Genomic DNA, 18,102 nt, shown 5'->3' on the forward strand with positions numbered 1-18,102 from the left:
CCAGTTGCCACCAACTGGTAAAGCCAAACCTCTCTGCGTCTATGAAGAGGATACGCTGGACTTCTGGAAGGAAAACTTTCTAATGATCACCCTCACCGAAATCATGCGTCAAAAAGAAGACCTCGCTTTCGCTCAAATTTTGAACCGACTACGAGTGAAGCAGAAGACTGAAGCTCTTAAGGAAAATGATAGAGCTTTGTTACTCCGGGCTGTGAAGAAACCCCAAGACTGCCCGCACGATGTTCTGCATATATTCGCCACCAATAAAGAAGTTCACAAGCATAATGCTGAAACGGTAATTCATGCTGATGTCAGAAGCGTTGACGCTGAAGACTACAGGAAGGCCCCGAAAACCGGAAGGATGAAGAGACAGAAGAAACCTGCCATTGGAAAAAAGGACAATTTACTGGACACCATTCAAGTTGCAGTTGGAGCTCGTGTAATGGTGACAAGGAATCTCGATATGGAAGACAGAATTGTTAATGGCTGTTTTGGCAAAATTTCAAACATAGTCACCAATACAAAAGACGGAGTCTTTCATCGTAAAAAGGTACGAGGTGAAGACGACGTCTTGGTTTACATTGAGAGGGCCGAAGAGAATCTGCGGCAAGGAGTTGTTCGTCGACAATTCCCCATAAAGCTAGCTTATGCCTGTACAGCACACAAAGTTCAAGGCATGACGATGCAGTCTGCAGTAGTATCACTGAAGAAGATCTTTGAGCCAGGAATGGCCTACGTCGCCCTCAGCAGAACGACTTCGCTACATGGACTACACATTACGGACTTCGATGAAAAGAAGATATATTCTGATCCTGAAATCACAGCCTCTTTGGAAAACTTGAGAAGAGCAACACTCGAAGGAATCATGCCACTTCTGCAGCACGTGAAGGAGACTAGCCATCACAACACTGAAGGAGTGGCATCCCACATTGAGGATATTAGATGGCATCATGAGCTGCGACTCGCAGATATTCTTTGTCTAGCAGAGACCCACCTGACAGGATCGTGTATTTCGTCAAATCTCCAGTTTGAAGGATTCAACTTGTTCAGTCGAAACCGACACATCTCCTACTCAACGCTTCAAGAAATTGGGAAGAAAAATGGAGGTGGAGTAGCTGTATATTGCAGGGGGCACATTCCAGCTCAGCCCAGGCAATATATACAAAATGTGACCGATCTCGAGTTTGTCGTCGTCAAAATAGATTCTCCAATCAAGGCAGCAATTGCTACCGTGTATAGGCCGCCACAGTATAGTGTTGGAGGTTTCTTGACAAACTTGAAGAACATGTTGGACTATTTGGACCTTGTCTGTGACCATGTCATCGTTATCTGTGGAGACTTCAACGAGGACCTGCTGTGTGCTGGAAAAAACCCCCATTATGGAATTGTTTCAGTCCCGAGGATACACGCAACTGATTTCTACAGCAACGACAGAGAGGAACACCTTACTGGATCACATTTATATCTCCAATCCGGACTCCTGCCTTCAGTCGGGCGTGTTACATAGTTATCACAATCCAGTTTACTGTATTTTGCGTCGTTTGTAGTAGATAGGTATTACTGTTTAGATAGTATGCCATACGGATCGATGGCCACTGAATGCGGCATTAAGGACAACAGTGGGGCAGCAGCCTTAGTTCCATGGGTCGCGTATGGTCGTGTTGATAAGCTATACGGAACCATAGTCACTGAACAGTGGGGCATCGTCTGCCTATGCTATGGTTCGCGTATGGTTGGGTTGCGGTTAGATTGTACCGTGTACGGGTTATGGTTAAGGTCTTAGCAGAATAGTAGCCTCAGCAGCAGGAAGGTGTGGTAGCTCCAGGGAGGACACTAGACGGTGAAGGCAGCAGCAGATGCAGTAAGGAGTAGCGTGGCAGCTCCAGGGAGACACAGACAGTGAGAGCAACAGTGACAGTAAGACAAGGTAAAGGTAAAGCGAGACGTAGTAAGAACTGTTGTAAGGTATAGGCGTTTGACCTTATCAATATAAGTCTTAGGTTGAATTTGTGTTCAATCTGTATGATTTGTCATAGTCTGTACTGGATGTATTTTATGCAGTCTCCCTTTATCCTATCATTGATATGTGCAGGAAGAATTTGGAGACGAAAGCAGTGCTGTCTGCGACCGGATACGAGTGTTCATTATACCATCTAAAGCTAAGTGTTTAAAGATCTTGCTTCAGTCACTGTACTACTGCACACCATAACCACGTTTGGAGGAAAATGTTAAATCTTAATCTAATTTTGATTTTGATGTTTTTCAGCAGCCAACCAGTTGAAGTCAGAATGTCTGAGAAGATGATGACAAGCTGGACACCAGCATGTGTGCTCATTTCTTTCTGTAAGGTTTAGTTGAGTTTACTTTGTATTTTAGTTTATAAGTACTTGTGTTTTCAGTGATTCCAATATTCATTTATCAATTTCATGCCCAGAGGACAGGACCGAATGTGTATGGCATTGAGGACAATGCTAAAGACGGAAGAAGCAGAGGTAGAAGCACAGGGTTAAAGTATGTCAATACTACTGGTAAGTGTTTCAGTGCATTTTATTTAGTTTGATTTTAAGGAATAACAATGCTAATATAAATGCAAAAATACTAAACTGTTTTTGTCTCCTTGTGTGCATGTGAGTGTGTATGTGTTTGTTATAGACTGTGTGTGTGTGTGTGTGTGTGTGTGTGTGTGTGTGTGTGTGTGTGTGTGTGTGTGTGTGTGTGTGTGTGTGTGTGTGTGTGTGTGTGTGTGTGTGTGTGTGTGTGTGTGTGTGTGTGTGTGTGTGTGTGTGTGTGTGTGTGTGTGTGTGACTGTGTTAGATAAAGAATGAATGGAGAGTGAATGTTCCTTTCCAAGGATTGCCACCTTGTCGTTGGTGGAAAGGCTTGCGTGTTCCAGTGATCCCTAACGGCCGTTTCACACTGCAAGCGTGAGCAGTGCATGAGCTTCACATCAGCGTAACTACACCGTCACTGCAGCGGCAGACGCGCGAAAGTATTCACACTGAAAGGGTTTGTACAGCGTCAGAGCAGTGGCTCAAACGCTATATATAAATTATCACTTATATCATATGAGTATTTATTTCCAAACGTGCACTCGATCGGGTTTGCTTTGGTAGTGCTAGAGGCTACCTTTCTGTGTTACATAATAAACTAAAAGAAAGTATGTATTATATATATATATTTGGCTAACTTAATTACTTAATAGCCTATACTATACGTTCACCTAAACTGAATAATTAAAAACAAGTTTAAATGGTTAAATCTTCTATAAATATTTTATAGACTTTATAGATTCTTTTATTTTATGACTTGCTCCAGTTCTTGTTAAAACATACTAGACATGCTTATTATGTGCAGTTTGAGCACTTTTTGTGTGAAATCATATTTATTTTGTCCATCAAAAGAGTGATTTCTCTTTGGGATTAGAAATAAAATAACTAAAAATAAATAGATGCAACGCTCCTGCTTTATTTCATGTGCCTCTCCCGGTGTGAATGCACTCATTGCTTAACATGCACACCAGAAAAAAATATGCACTGCTCATGGTTACAACATTTGAGATTTATTTGTGAAAATTATCATGACACGTTTGTGTTTCTGCTGCCTTTCTGACCAGCCGATGACGTCAGCACGCGATGAATCGAGCGCTTTGAATCAATGAATCATTCCGAGAAGCAATTCATTCATTCGTGTTTACCATAAACCGATTCACAATAAAACATTTCTGCAATGTTACTTTCATGATTAACTCATTTTACATCGTTTGTATAACTATGCAATTATTTGAACCAACTGTGTTGATTTAAACACTTTAAATGTTGAAAACACAAACCTCTCTTCAGCTGAATCACAATGTGAATGCAGAAAAAAATTCTGGTGAATTATATTTAAATATTCATATTGCCCATCGATATGTAGAAAATAACCAACAAAAGTTGACAAAACAGTCATGATTGAGTGCAGAAACAATTGCATTAAATTATTTCACATTAATTTAATATTAATTATATTTTAATAAACTGTTTATTGCCTGTGTAGAAATAAAACATTTAGTAAATAAATCCTTCATTTAGTAGAAATATTTAGTATATTTTGTATTGTTTATTTTATATGTAATATGTTTAAAATTGAAGTGTGAACTCAACTGCTTACTATATCTACTGCTCAATGAATCAAGAAAGTCAAGGAAAACCTTACATTAATTTATTTAACTGATTTTAAAAAATCAATCAGCACAGCTGCTAGCTAGTTTGGCACCGGTTCTCTCTTCTCTCATTGACTACGTTTACATGGACAGCAGTAATCTAATTATTGACCTTACACTAGAATAAGACAATATTCTGATTAAGGTGTTTACATGCGTTGCTTTTAGAATATTCCGTTCATGTTCCTGTTTTACATGTTATAGAACATAGCTCGATTAATCGTACGTCATTACGTCCCCATGCCACGCTACGCTGTCCGACGTCCAATCATAGCGCGACTTTCGTGGGTCTGTTAAAATCAATATATATATATATATATATATATATATATATATATATATATATATATATATATATATATATATATATATATATATATATACATATATATATATACACGTTGTTTTATTTTTGTTATATTATATATTGTGTCTTTCAGTTTTTTTGGAAGAAATACTGCCCATCTTGCCTCCTTCTTGACAGCCTACATTTCGAATAATAGCTTTGATTAAAGGGTTAGTTCACCCAAAAATGAAAATTCTGTCATTAATTACTCACCCTTATGTCGTTCGAGACCCGTAAGACCTCCGTTCATATTCGGAACACAAATGAAGATATTTTTGTTGAAAGCTGATGGCTGAGAAAGGCTTCATATAGGCCTCCATTGGCATTCAGTACACTTATACTCCCAAGACGGATAAAAGGCTCTCAAAACATCGTTACAAAGTCCATCTCACCACAGTGACTCTACAATAATCTAACGATGCGACGACAATAGTTTTTGTGCGCAAAAAAAAATCAAAATAACACCTTTATCCAGCTTGTTATTGCCTTCCGCGTGTGCCTCCACGACGCATGCGCGAGAATATGACGTAGCGCCGGGGTTCGGGAATCCATGAAATACACACTTAAGCCCCATTTTGAGCACTACGCCGAGACCTAAAGCACGATCAATGTAGAATCCAACAGCTGAGACACGCGCGTCTTCCTCTGCTCGTAAACAAATCGCTTCTGGGTCATCTGTCCGAACGCCGGATCTGCGTCATATTCTCGCGCAAATATAGAGGAGGCAGTGTCAGAATGAGCAGTCAAGCAAGACACACCATAGCAACACGTCATGGCAACGACATTTGAACGCTTTGTTACTGTTTTGTACATGCTGTTATATTAATTATAATTCAAATTCTGTTTTATGTCATTCAGTGTCATTCACAATATTATTGATGATTGTTGAGAGGGGCACTTTTGATACATTTTTTAAAAAGGATAGGGGCTCGAGCCCTAAGTCCTCCCCTCTGCACTTGCCTGGTGTGTGTGTGTGTGTGTGTGTGTGTGTGTGTGTGTGTGTGTGTGTGTGTGTGTGTGTGTGTGTGTGTGTGTGTGTGTGTGTGTGTGTGTGTGTGTGTGTGTGTGTGTGTGTGTGTCCGTCCTGTTGCAAAATGCATCGAAAACTCCTACGGCATAGTTAGATTAAGGTGTGTACATGTCTGTAATGCTCTCTGATAATGCGACTGAAATAGGCATACTCCACATGTCTTAATTCAATTTTTGTTTAATTCGAGTTTGGCTTTATCCGGATTAAGGTAATTATAAAACTCTGTTTATATGGTCGTTTCTTAATCTGAGTATGGTTTTAATCAGATTAATATCGGAGTATTGTTGTCCATGTTAACGTACTGATTGTTACTCATTTTATATCTCTGGTGTCACAGGTTTAGTTTTCTTCACCTGCACTCTTTCTCTCTGTCAGTTTGTCATCTGTATTCGGTCTGTCTTCATCTCTCTGTGCAGTTACTCCCAGCCTGGTTTTGCTCCTGTGATTCTAAATGATTATGCTACTTTTGTACATGGTCAGACTTCGCTCTCATCTTATCTCTGGTACTCTCATCCTGTGTGGACTGATTCTCCAGCTTCAACTGCTGCCTAAGGTCATAGGTTTGACTTTGACATAAAGCACATAAAGCAATACTCTGTCAGTTGTGCCATAGACTGTAAAAAAAGATGGACGACGTGCCTTCACTTTCTTCCGTTGACGTAACTGAAGCCACCAGTGTTCGAATATGGTGCCGACATCTTGGGTCTCGAGTCGCAGTAGCAACTTGGAGCCTGAGTCTGTATAGTAGTGAGTGCGAAGTTGAGCCGCGATATCAATGACTTCGCCCATAATCCTGCCTAATCAACAACTTTTTGTGAAATAAACAGTTATGGAAATGTAGAGAATAAAGTTAAAGCTTCAATCTCCTCCCGAAATTCCCGTTAGTGCCTCAGTGACTACATCGCTAAGAGAAGCTGTCAATCTCAGCTGTTAATCATAACGTCACACCCCCGTTTTTATAGCATCAAATAACTAACTAAACCAAACTTATTTAAAAAATGGGTAACACTTTACAATAACAGTACATGAATAATCATGTATTAATACATGAATTAATAGTTAATTCAACATGAACTCATGATTAGTGAAGATATGAACTAATCATGAACAAATGAGGAGCTATCATGAACTAAGACAGGAGTCATAAGGATTCATGCATGAATCACAGCAGCATTAATACATGTTAGTACATGTTTGATAATTAATGCATTAATTAACATGTATGGGTAAACAAAATCAAACAGGCTTTCTAAGAATGAATAACAAATATTTTGACTTTGAAATACATTTTAAAATGTATTGTCATAATTTAAACCATTTTTATCAGAAGCTTCATCATAAATATTACTGAAAGCCACAGGAATAGTTTTTCATTACTTTCACTGATCACCCTTATCAAACATAGAAAATACTAAATCTGCTATATTTTATCTCAAAAGGTCTCTTTCCCATCAAACTAAACCTACTGTGACTTATAACAGTTCCTGAGAAATCAGTTACCAAAAAATAACCAAACAGGAAACATGCAGTAAAGTCAGGAAGTGAGGGATCGTCTGCTGGGATCTGTACAGTTCTCTCTCCACCCAGACACAGGCCGTGATGATACTGTACCTCCATTCTCTTAACTGGGCTGAATACTAGTTATACTAGTTACATGTGTATTTGATAGTAAGTTTATGATAAATCACGAGATGAATTTGATAAGTAGTTAACAGTGAATTGATCATGATGTGCCCCCTCAAGTAAAGTCATGACACAATGATGCATTAACAAGCCATGAGTTGATGTTAGTGTATGGTTAGTTAATAATGAATTAATCATGATGTGCCCCATCAAGTAAAGTCATGACATAGTCGTACAGTAATAAGCCATTAGTTGATGTTAGTGTATGGTTAGTTAATAATGAATTAATCATGATGTGCCCCCTCAAGTAAAGTCATGACATAGTCGTACAGTAATAAGCCATTAGTTGATGTTAGTGTATGGTAAGTTGACCATAAGATAGTAATGCCGCGCCCCCAGAAGTAAAGTCATGACACAATGATGCACTAACAATTCATTCATTACAAAATGAATAAACATATACACTAAGAATCCTTATTCCTTTACACCCTGTATGTAAATGTAAAACAGGGCGCATCCACCGGCTAATGCTAATCGAAGCATATAAGTTACATTTAAACAATTTAAAAATACAGTTAATTAAAGTACACACCTCCAGAAATATCCCAATACAACAAGTTCCGGGAAGAAAACTAGCTGTGACTAAACGTAGCCTAATTGAACTATAAAAATCTAAAAACGGTTTATATCAAATTAAAATGATTAGTGATAGTTATTAGTCTATTTTCCACGTTTGATTAGACAAATGTGTGTAATTAATGGCTCACAAAAATGGCTAAAAATCACGAAGCTGCAGATGGCAGATTATAATAGGCTATTACAGTTTAAATTATGACAGTATTAAATCACATGTTTAAATCAAAGTCAGAATACTTATTTATTCTTAAGTAGCCTGTTTGATTTAGTTTAACCACATGTTAATTAATGCATTAATTATCAAACATGTACTAACATGTATTAATGCTGCTGTTATTCATGCATGAATCCTTATGACTCCTGTCTTAGTTCATGATAGCTCCTCATTTGTTCATGATTAGTTCATATCTTCACTAATCATGAGTTCATGTTTAATAAACTATTAATTCATGTATTAATACATGATTATTCATGTACTGTTATTGTAAAGTGTTACCAAAAAATGAACACTTGAAATCAGCGTGATAAAAACTGCCTAAAATCACAGAAACCTAGCCTGGATGCCAGCCGAACTTAGCCCCGCCCACAACATTTTTACTCGGGCAGTTCGGTCTGGACTTGATCCGTAGAGGAGTAATTATGCCCGAACAGAAACTGTTCGGACCAATGAAATTGTCAGGGCGGGCTTTAGACGATGATGGACAGATGATCAACAGTAACGTAATCATCCACGTCATCAAAGGCGCTTGGGTTGAGTTTGTTCTAATCCTAAACGGAGAACTTGTTCGTATATGCATTCACCTTTACTATTTCTCTCAGAAATGATGATCGTGTTGGTAAGTACTCTGTGTATCCTTAAATTCTTTTTTTACAACACCGGCAAAGATCGTTTACACATCTTTTTCTTCTAACGTTAGGCTACTTATTCCAGCGTGCGTGCAGACAGGGTTGCCAAGTTTTTACAACAAAACCCGCCCAATTGCTAACGTTCCTCAAACTAGCCAAAAACAAGCCCAATAGCTTTCCAGGCGGGGTTCTCCGGGAAAAAAGGCATTTGGGGGGTAAAATATGTGTTATTTTGGCAGGGCTGGCAGCTAAAAATCACATTCCTGGGTCTGTATATCACATAATTGGGGTCGCTTCAACCCGCGGACATGGCAACACAGTGCAGTTGAGTTCTGTTGACATTTGACAACTAACGTTATGCGTCGCTCCGTTTCTCTGATTGGTTGTAGGTCTATCCAATTGAGGTCTTTCCTGGTTCAGTTGAAACACGCCCCATAATCACAGCCCAACGGAGCAGCATCAGACTCATATTCTGACTAGAATTGAGTATGACGACGTCAGGCTAACAGAAACCACCTTTGGAAAACATTTACTTGAAGTGTAATTTGATTGTTTAGTTTGTCTATGTCCCATTATAATACATGTAGGGGGTGGGATTTGAGAATGTTTTGATATATTTAGACTAGAAACAAGACAAAAATACTAAATAAGAGCATTTTTTGCAGTGCACACATGGCACCTCGCTACATGGTAAAAAGTACAAATATTATTTCTATATCTAGCCCTTAATCGGCCCTTGGGGTCCAGCTGACCCCACTGGACTTTTCCTCCATTTTTAAAAAGTGTTCCCTTCATCTCAGGGCCATGAGACTCTGTGACTTTTGCTAAACAATCTATCTAAACATGCACAAAAAATCTGGGCTTTATTTGGTTGTTCTAAAGGTGTGTACAATTTTTTTTACCGTTAAGTCCCTCGGGGTCAGATTGACCCCACATTGAAAATGAATGGGAAAGTGTAAAAAACATTTTTATTTTCACCTTTTTTTTGTCAAAAAAATTAACTAAATCCAGTATAAATCTGAAAATTTCTACTTTTATATCAAGGTCTGGTCCTAGAGCATAAACACAAAGTAGAATCTCATACACACACACGTACACGTACACACACACACACACACACACACACACACACACACACACGTGTGTGACTGCAACAGAGAGTATTTTTATTGAAATTGGCAAATAAAATCAACACTAGAGCACAAATGCAATATGGAACAAGCATGTTCACTCACTCACACACACACACACACACACACACACACACACACACACACACACACACACACACACACACACACACACACACACACACACACACACACACACACACACACACACACACACACACACACACACACACACACACACACACACACACACACAGGTGTCTGGAGCATTTTTTAGATTTTGGCAATGAATGGGAAAATGTAAAAAATGCTTTTTTTCACATTGCTTGTAAAAAAAAATCAACTAAATCCAGTATAAATCTGAAAATGTGGTTCTAGAGCATAAACACAAAGTGGAACGAACTTTCTGTCTCATGCACACACACACACACACACACACACACACACACACACACACACACACACACACACACACACACACACACACACACACACACACACACACACACAACACACACACACACACACACACACACGTGTGTGACTGCAACAGAGAGCATTTTTATAGAAACTGGCAAATAAAATCAACAAAACTGGCATAAATCTGAAAAAATTCCATACATAAATGAAGGACAAATACTAGAGCACAAATGCAACATGGAACAATCATGAGAAAGAGAGGGAAAAGGGCAAATAAAAGAAAGATGAAAGGCAGCTTAACTTTTGCATAACTTCCCTATGGACCTCTAGTGGATAATGTGGTCATTGCACTCTCTTTCTCTTTAACTATAATTCCTAAAGTTTTTCCACAAACCTACAGATGGCAGTATTCTATCCCTAACACATAGAGCAATGTCCAAAAACTATTTATATTTAATTAAGATCATCATTCAAGTGATTTTTTCATAAAAACATTTTTTAATGAGACAATTTATGACATAGTTAAGTATTTGTGTAGTAAATAGGTAAAAAACTACCAAATACCCACAAAAACAGCATAAATGTATAGTTGAGAAGTAAATTAAAAAAAATTATATATAGTTTTCCATGTAAAAAAAAATGTATATTTCCTTATGCAATCGCTCTCTAAAAGTTTGGGGTCGATCTGACCCCAAGGGACTCAAACGTAAACCCTACTTGAGGGACGATTAAGGGCTAGAATGGCTTTATGGTATTTAATCTATAAAACAAATACAGACAGCTGCAAGTTTATGACAAAAAAATTGCCTATAATTTGGCATTTATTACTCATTTTATACATGTCTACATAAAAAATAAAATAAAGTGAGATTTTATCCTACATTTCTGATAAAATACCAAGGTTACAGTTAGTGTTACCAAAGTAAATCCATGATAAATGTCGGTGAATTGTTGGTTAAAAGTATTCTGACTGGATCGGCTCAACATTTCTACTGATTTGCATGCTTCTCGAATGCTTCTCACTGGCTGTTTAGTGGTCGTGTGATCGAGATGCAAGACTCAGAGCTCGCTAGTTGTGCTGTGCACAAGTAGCGCGGTTTCGTTCCACTTTTGCAGCGTTAATGTTTCCCTGGCCTTGTGTTAACATTGTGAATCTGCACGATTTGTAAATTGTGTGTGGCAGGCCACATATAATAGGCCTATATTATAATAGACAAGCTGAAGGCCGTTTGAAATTCATCCGATTTGGACAGGCATGATATAGGGGATAGGGAATGATTCAGACATTGTAAATATGCTTTCTTTTTGGGTGAATAAAGTTTCACATTAGTATCATGCACAACACCGCAGCTCCAGTCTAGAGGCCCGACAGCATAGAGCGGACCATATGATCACTGCATCAGAGCCACATTTTGTGTTCATATTATAAAAAGAATAGTGTTCATTCATTCGGTGAGCATCTTTCCTTCTTAAGCATTTGTTAGACAAACTGAATTTCCCTGAATTTTACTAAGTTGTATAACTAGTTTTGTGTTTAAATAATACGAGACTAATAATACGAGGTTATAGTTTGGTCGTCAACACAGCATGTTGCAAACTAATTATGGATTTAAAGCCCAGATGGACGTAAGCTTGTGGCTTTTGGCTTACTTATGGCTGTTCTTGATGCGTGTAAGTCTTAGCTGATGGAATATAGCTCCTCAAACAATGTCCAAAGTTGTAAATTAGCAGATGAATAATCCAACCATTTGCGAGGAATTCACTCCAAACTATAACAGTTCTCCAACACCAGACTCTTCCCAATCAGGAACAGCCATAAGTTATTCCACATTTAGTTTGCAACATGCTGTGTTGACGGTCACCGAAAAAGAGTCCTTCTAAAATACTGTACATACAAATAACCTGTATCAAACTCTTAGCATCAAACCCAACATAGCTCATACAGTAGTGATGTTCGGTTCTTGAACGAATTGTTCTTTTGAGCCGGTTCTCAGCAAGTAACCAGTTGAGCCGGTTCATTAATCAAACTAAATGACGCAAGGCACAAAAGCAGAAGTAGCATGTCCGACTAAAAAAGAACCAAAAGAGCCGGTTCAACCAGCTGACGAAGTTTGCAGAAGATTACCGCGGATGATTGAGTTGGCGACACAAGTCTGAGGCACGTAGGCTACCGGAAATATGCTTATTATGACTACTGTTATTAAATAAAATGTTATTAAAACCTGCAAAAACCTTTCTGTGAAAAGATTTAAATACATTTTACTGTAGTTTATTGTGCATGCAGATTATATATAAGTTGTTAAGCTAAATGTATAAGTTTATAAGACTGGTTTATTCTTTCTATATAGGCTCCTTTAGACATGTAACATATCCGCGTTTGTTGATCAGTGCCTGTAATGTGTACTGTAGTTGTGCAATTTTCAGTCGAATCCAACGTGAAGGATAAATGAATTAACTGTGAACACAAACACCATTAACTTAAGTGAATGAAAGGCAATAATCAGCAAATGCACTCACGCAAATAACTTGATTTGATTGTTTCAATATGCATTGACACAGATTACTTTATTTGAATGTTTCCTTGATATAACAGGACACTGAGAAATGCATAAAAAAAGCATAAGAGAAATGCATAGTGACATCATTGCATGAACCTATGAATTGGCTTTTCAGCAAGGCATACTTTTAAATAACAGGTAGTAAATAAATCCTTACTTTAAGTTGAGCTAGAAACGGAACATTTCCCAACCAGGACATAGCACAAATGCAGCTGAGCCATGCTTTCTACTGCTGCTGTTTTGCTAACTTCCTCTTCTAAACCACCTTTAGGCCGTGTGTCCACCAAACCAAAGCATTTTTTTTTCACGCGGTTGGCTGGTATATTCAATTGTTTTCAATGGGAGCGTTGCGTTTTTAGAACGGCACGAGCATAACGAGGCGCTGAGCGAGTTTTTCACTCTCAAGTGCCAAGCGTTCAGCGTTTTTTTTACTGGTCGCTGAGAGCTGAAGAATGTTCAACTTTGAGCAAAACGCAGCGCCCATCACAGAGTCTCAACTGAAAAAAATGCTGCGCTGCCAAAATGCTCTCGAGCGCCCACAGCAAGGCGTTTCCAGCAGAGCACCTAGCGTTTTCAGCAGAGCACCTAGCGTTTTCAGCTGGCTAAAAATGCTTTAGTGGACACACAGCCTTACCTAAAGAGCACATTCAGGTGCTATAGCACCCCTAGCGGCGAGGAAGTAAACTGTATGGGGAAAAAAACGTAGGCCTGTCTGTTACAATATCTCAAAGCAATCAAGACTTGTGCCATTTGGAACCAATGTAGCCTTTTTATCAACAAAAAATGTCAGTGGTTTTTCAGCATGCTGTCCTATTCTATGGCGCACAGTAAATGAAGACCTGTCAATCAGGGCAATCAGCCCAATCCAAGGGCGCACCAGCTGTAAGAGAGTGTCTGATTGCTCTCTACTCCGATTGCTCATGAGTAGGGATGAAACTGTATGGAAATTTCACATCACGATTATAGTGACCCAAATTATCACGGTTATCAATATTATCACGGTTTTGTTCAAATGAGATGAAAGTGTTCAAAAAGAACAGATGCACACACTTAAAACATTTCAACAAGTTTTATATTTGAAAATAAACAAACACAAATAAATCAAGCAGCTCTATGCACTTTTTTTAGCTAGATTCTGTGGTATATCCTTCCTTATAATGGCCGTCGTCAATAGCAACGCATAAATAATAATAATTTGGTGTAAATATAATCTCTAATATTATCTCTGTAAATATATTCTCAAGCAATATTCTCATCAGTGTTCAGCAATGATGCATTTAAATATAGCATATTTTGTGTAAGAGCCCAAACAGTCTCCTAGTGAAATAATGCAAATCCATATTTCCATATGATTTGACAGTTTATTTTATTAAATATCAAAATGTGTGCATCATACCTGACACCTAGATGAACACTTTACAGTCAGTTTTATGACTGTCATTCCCTTCAAAGGCTATTGAAGTTTGAAACGTGTATAACGTTACCAATGTTGTATGTAACTTTAGAGACGGTCATATCAGATGCGCTGTGGTTCTGCTGTGTTTGTTTGAAACTATTTTCGCTGCTGAAATAGAACAGAAACAGTCAACCACTGGATGATGAATGAATCTCCTGCGTACATGTTTTAAGTGCAGATTTCAGCGAGTGAGAGCGGCGCGCGCTCTGAACAAAACTCCGGCTAATCTGAACGCCTCTGATTATGAGACATTGCATTCATAAACACGTGTGAGTGGTTATAATGCTCAAAGCGGTTACAACAGATGGCTTTTGAGAAGACTATAATAAGTTCAACCGCCAAAGTGGCTAGTGTCGTGTGCAGCCGAAATAAAGTTAACTTACACCCGCAAATGGCGGTTGTTAATGTCAAGCCCTGATTATTATCCCTTAAATGTCGCCCTAGTTTTGTCTGAATTTGTTCGTTCGCTTCACGTTATTATTTCCCAGACGTAGTTTTGGTATTGAGGTCAAAGTCCACTTGCCTTGCGTTCGCAGATTTAAAGTGTTTCCCCCATTACAGCGACTTTCTTCTGGCATGTTCTGCAGACAGGGTGACCATCTTCGATTAAGTTTCCCTCAGGACTTTTGTAAAAGCCAAAATATGACCACACCTCAGATTTGGACCTTTTAGAAGTCTGAACATTTCCCCGAGTGCTGTCACTGCCTTCTGCCATTTCTTCTCATTCAAAGACAGCTGCGCTGCACCAGACTGACGCTGACTGGACAAGATTTACCGCGAGTTTTAATGATAAATACATTTTAAACAATATTACTAACCGTCACTAAATTTTATTGTGGTTTATTGTGAAACCGGTAATCGTTTCATCCCTACTCACGAGTCCTGAAAAGTGCAGCCAAAGCTTCTCAATCGCTTATCAGCTCACACACCACAGCTATATAGGCGTCACTATATTTTGTTTAAACTGAGTTCTGGTTGTCTTTCTCTGCCTTTGAGAAAATGACAGCCCAGACGAGCTGATCTTGAATTTTCCTGTTATGACGACATGACAGGAGCGGTTACCTCCCTTTCCTACGCCCCCAGAGAATTTGGCACGCCCATGCGAGCGCCATATTTGTTTGTCCTCGAGAGATCATGGCTTGTGAACGAGTGAATGCTGGCAGTTTCTCAGTGTTTGGATGTGCTTCTCAGTCTTTTTTCAGTTCCTTCTGATCTGTGATCAGTGATTTCTGATGTGTAGCTAATTTTCAAGTTCACACAGAACTTTATTATTTGTGCTGCGGCTTCTCTCTCTGCATCTGGCCCACAGCGGAGACACCAAACGCGGCGCAAGATTAAGCAGAAGGGGGGTAAGCGTGAGGGTCTCCGCGCTAGGCTAGCCAGCTATCCCCACCACAATAAACTGGATTACATTCGATTACTGCGCTGTTGTGTCTTTGTTTGCGCTGTGTACTCAATGCGCGTCACTGACGCTTTTCATATGATAGGAAAATATCTAAAAATAATGCTATAATCAACACTTACTCGTAACTCGTTCATCTCGACAGCTGTAATGGTACATTACATGTGTTACAAAGTTGGTAATAAGGACGAAGACGGGCTCGGTGTGACTGGGACTCGTGTTTATTCAGAACTCTCAGATACAAACAAAGTAAACTCACGCTGACAGCACTCTCAAAACTCAGTAGTTACAATATATAACTTTATTAGCAATCGCTCCGTCTCTGGTCCATTGATGTCCGGTTCGCGAACGAATCGTTCTTTTGAACCGGTTCTTTTTAGTGAACCGTTTCTTTTTAGTGAACTGGTCGAACCAGTTCACCAAATCGGACTGAATCGTTCTAAACGGTTCGCATCTCCAGTCAGCGCTGATCCATAATTTACTAAAGTTACTAACTTTCTGACATGAGTGACAGTCCATCCGACTAGAAATAAACTAATAACCTGAAGTATATGCTAGTAACTACAACAGTTCACTGAACTGAGACGTGCTGAGAGAACTGATGAGAAGTGACATCCGTCTTTCTGACGTGCCTCGTAGACCTCGTTAAACCACGCCGCCTCCGCTCATTTCAAATGCAAAGATGTCAGCCAATCACAACAGTGGGCATTTTTACTGAAGTCTCACAGCAGACACGCCCCTTGAAACAGGGCATTCAGCCACAGGGCAAACATCAGTATAGAAAAAATGCCTTTTATTTCTAAATTATGACATTTTATGATGTAAAAATCATACTAACAATATAAGTACACCTCAGAATACATTATAAAATAAAAAAATCCATGCCATGGGACCTTTAATATTCCACTAATTAGATATATTTACTTCATAGACAGCCTTCTCTTTTATCCCCATTATACTCTCTGAAAGAAATGCACATTTCATACAGATTACATAACCAGAGTAGCTTTTTTTTTTTTCGTTTTGAATTGTTTCATTTAATAGACATTTCAAGCTTTCTATAGACATATTTATCATGTCTGTGAGACAAGTAGCCTACACACTGAGTTATACTACACAAGATTATATTGTCTGCTATATTTGCTTCTCATTTATTAAATCCAGGCAATTGGTTGATGAAACATTGATTAAAATTAAGAAACTATTTATACCAAATGAATTTCACTTTAAAGAAAGGCTTTATACAAAACAAAATTTGAAGTGGGTCAGAAATTATTTTGACCACTTTGTTTTCTGACATATTGCACATCTTATGATGTTTCCTTTTCTTACTCATGCTGTTCTTTTCATAATCAACAGATTAAATAAAAAAATAATATAATATTAACATGAATATGAAACTAAATACATTTGTAATGGCTACAACAAGTATAGTACAGTACAGAGAAATTTCATGATGGAGTGGGATTTGAGCAAATTTGAGTTTTACCGGTGAGCGTGAGCAGATTATGACTGGAGTGGAGCGTGAGCTTGGGCCATGAACGATTGAGTGGAGCGCGCTTGGGATAGAGCGGAATATTGAGCTGAGAGTCACTCCGCTTTGCTCAAATGCTCTGAGTCACACACAGTGCAGCAGGAATCACGGTTCACTGATCAAGTGACGAGAGTAAGGTGAGATGACTGACAAGACCATGGTGGAGGATTCGTTGCACAACAGAGCCTAAGAGTCTGATAAATGTCTTATCTTGAGGAATGCACTCTCGGCACCGCTGCTCCCTATACAGAGAGTATGTGTGATCACAAATTCAAAAGCAAAAGTAAAACGCAAGCTCCTGATGTGCTCAAATTAGGCAAAATGTCTGTCTCCCAAAATCAAGCCCATCACATGGTAGGCTGTGAAGCTGTAACCACCTCTTAGCTCTGGTCTGGGCTCTGTTTGCACTTTGAGTACTTTGATTGTGGTTGTACTTTCAATTCATGTACAATAAGGTCTGAAGTCAAGTCAAGTCAAGTCTATTTATATAGCGCTTTTAACAATGCAGATTGTTTCAAAGCAGCTTTACAGTGTTAAACAGGAAAATAGTGCAACAGAATTTGATTCGGCCGTACAGCCGCTCCGGAGAAAACGGTGATGTCATCTAGCTCATTTCAATTATCATACAGTGACAATGTGGGCATTAGATTAGCAATTAGATCAGTAATTTAGTTTATATGGTTAATTTAGTTTAATAATTAGATTTATTTGGATATTTAGTTGAAAAATGTAGTATCCCCAACTGAGCAAGCCAAAGGCGACTGAAGAGCCAGTCAGTTGAGATTGTGGCAAAACCTTTTCCAGTGCTTGTATATTGTTCTTTCAATGCATTTGATAATTCATACTCAGAGAGTAGAACTGAAATGACATTCATTAAGATGATTAGTGAAAACATTTCAAAATGCACCTAAGACTATATA

At 38.6% G+C, this 18,102-nt stretch overlaps 1 protein-coding gene across 1 annotated transcript in view; it reads right to left on the reverse strand.

The window, feature by feature from the left end:
- LOC307126529 (uncharacterized protein) overlaps positions 1 to 18,102 on the reverse strand; it is a 1,210,917-nt gene that overhangs the window by 324,624 nt on the left and 868,191 nt on the right. The gene's annotated exons all lie outside the window — the stretch shown is intronic.

The sequence above is a fragment of the Gobio gobio genome, assembly GCF_949357685.1.
Source record: "Gobio gobio genome assembly, chromosome: 5".
Lineage (NCBI taxonomy): Eukaryota > Metazoa > Chordata > Actinopteri > Cypriniformes > Gobionidae > Gobio > Gobio gobio.